Below are 2,621 nucleotides of genomic sequence, written 5' to 3' on the forward strand. Positions count from 1 at the left end.
CATATGACCTTTATTAGGATAAATTCATTTATTCTCTTCATTTGTAGAGCAGCAAAGTAAAGCAGTTCGAACTGTTAAAAGAATATTGCTAATACATTTTCTCTATGATTTGTAAAATACATTTTCTCCATGATTTGTAAACCACATTTTCTTCCAGTGTATTTGCAGTAGAGGTAATTGGCAAATGAAAAATGTTTCTGAAAAAAAAAATTAAAACTGTTTTCTACTTGTCATAGAAATTATAGTTCAGCAGAGATTCTCTGACCAGCTGTAATCTACACAATAGGCTGATACTGGAAAACTGTAGCTGAGTGTGAGGGAATTGCATTTTTTTTAGAAATAGTATTTTGCCTCATTTTTAATTAAAAAATTGAAGCAATTATACAAAAAGATTTATGGAAAAAATTAAATTAATTCAAACTTTTGGCTTCTTAAATTAACATTTTTCTCATTTTCAATTATTTGAAATGCAGTATATGTACTATTCTCACATTCTATGTGCTTGAGTGTATGTGTGTTATTTAGGCAGACAAGGTTCCTTGGGCGAATTTGATATCTTTTATTAGACCAACCCGAATAGTTGGAGAATAGTTATTAAGCAAACTTTCAGGTTCAAAAACCCTTCGTCAGGCTAAGGTGTGTTATTTATGTTTAAATATAATTACTAAATGACGGTTATATGTTTAAGAAATGGAAATGCACTGTTCTCAATAATGTTTATTATAACTATAGAAAAAGTGGTACAATCATGGAATTCATAGGATGGGATGGATTTAAATGATCTGCAAAACCTTTTCTTGAATATGCTGATGATGTGGTTACCATAGGAAAGATAGATGGTACGTAAGTATGGATGGACATGAAAGAAATATGAGGAAAAACAGCACTTAGAATGAATGAAGATAAAACCAAATACATGTTTATGAATTGACAAGATGACCTTGGTAAAACTTACCTAACAGTAATAGTCAGATAGATATTTTCAATACTTAGGAGCATTAATTACTAATAGCAATTTGATGGAGGAAATTAAGGAGTAGATATGGAGTAGGAATGTCTGTTACTTTTCTCTACAGAGAAGCTGTAGCTCCAGACAGTTACTGAGAGACCAAACTGCAGATGTAAAAGACCAGTATAGGCTCTACTGTTTTATGTGTGAGACCTGGACACTTACTGATGAAGAAGGAAGACTGCTAAATACCCTTGCAAAATAAATGATTACAGCAAATGTTTAGGCTAGGAATGGAAAATAATGTGTGGAAAGAACTATGAGAGACTGAAAAAACAAGTAGAGTAAATGCAGTACAATTCCCCTTATCTCAGAGGGTCAGGCAGGTAATAGGATGCCTGAAGATAGATCAACAATGCACCCTGCAGAAGGTTATTTTCCTGTGGCTCAGCCTCATTGTTGACCAGGGAGAAGCAGTAAAGTTCTGAATTGGGGCAAGTTAGGAGTTTAATCAAGGACCATTATAAGCTACAGAGCCCTGGAGCGAGTATTTTCTGATACTCTAATATGGCTAAATTCAAAAAGTCTTGAAAAACTGGAAAATCAGTCCAATATCTTATGCACCTAAAATATTGTATTTACATATCACTAACTACTATAGTAGAATCTGGATTTTCATAACAGGGTGCTTCCCAACCCACTCAGTTCTCAGTGAGCTGCCTAATTAAGGAAGTGCCAGTCAGCTGCTTACTGCAGCTTTTACTTCAAAGATGCCACTTCTCCACTTGGCTGGAGCATGGCAACAGTCCTAGGCAGCCAGCTGGAGAAGTGGCACCCTTGGAAATAAAAACTGCAGAGGACAGTTGGAATATCTCAGCATCTCTGTATACCTTGGATACTTCACACTGTCATCATGGTAAGGAATATAATTCTGCAAAGAATCCAGATTTTACTGTACTGATATTATCTCTGTTCTTCTAAGTGTTCTGGGCACATCCACATAAGAATAATTATACCCCATATATCTAAATATTCTTGGGGTTTTTTTGTTTGATAACATACTTAATCATTTCTTGGCACTAAATTTTGTGTAGTTATTTTGACACCCATGTATAAAGGCTACATGTCCTATCTCAGATGCATTTGCCTTCCAGTGGTTGAGAAAGCAAAACTCTCAAAGGCAAACAAGGTTCTTTGGGTGAATCTGATATCTTTTATTAAACCAACTTAAATAGCTGGGAAAAAATTTAGAAAGCTTTGGGTTTAAAAGCCCTTCATCAGGTTGAGGAAGTCTCTGCAGTTGGGGTGCGCTCTTCCTGGAAGGACTAGATGACCTTCCTGGATGGAAGAGAGCGTACATAGAGCTTCTTTCTGGATGGAAGAGCACACACCAACTGCAGAAACTTCCTCAGCCTGACAAAGGGTTTTTAAACCCATAAGCTTGCTAAAAAAATTTTTCCAACTACTTAAGTTGGTCTAATAAAAGATATCAGTTTCACCCAAAGAACCTTGTCTGCCAGTGTCCTTAGACCAACATGGCTACAACCTACACAATCTCTCAAAGGGAATTTTGAGTATTGGAGGAATACAAGATCAGGCAGTTCTGCACATATGTATACAGGTCCAGACCCTTAGGCAAAAGCTCAACTTTATTCACATGAATAGTCCTGCT

At 35.9% G+C, this 2,621-nt stretch overlaps 1 long non-coding RNA gene across 1 annotated transcript in view; it reads right to left on the bottom strand.

Annotated features, from left to right (window-relative positions):
- The window catches only part of LOC112550388, a 31,051-nt gene continuing 28,430 nt past the window's right edge, over nucleotides 1-2,621 (bottom strand). The window contains exon 4 of the long non-coding RNA XR_003094210.1: nucleotides 1-197. This is a non-coding gene — a long non-coding RNA (uncharacterized LOC112550388). The remainder of the gene's footprint in view (nucleotides 198-2,621) is intronic.

The sequence above is a fragment of the Alligator sinensis genome, unplaced genomic scaffold (assembly GCF_000455745.1).
Source record: "Alligator sinensis unplaced genomic scaffold, ASM45574v1 scaffold131_1, whole genome shotgun sequence".
NCBI lineage: Eukaryota > Metazoa > Chordata > Crocodylia > Alligatoridae > Alligator > Alligator sinensis.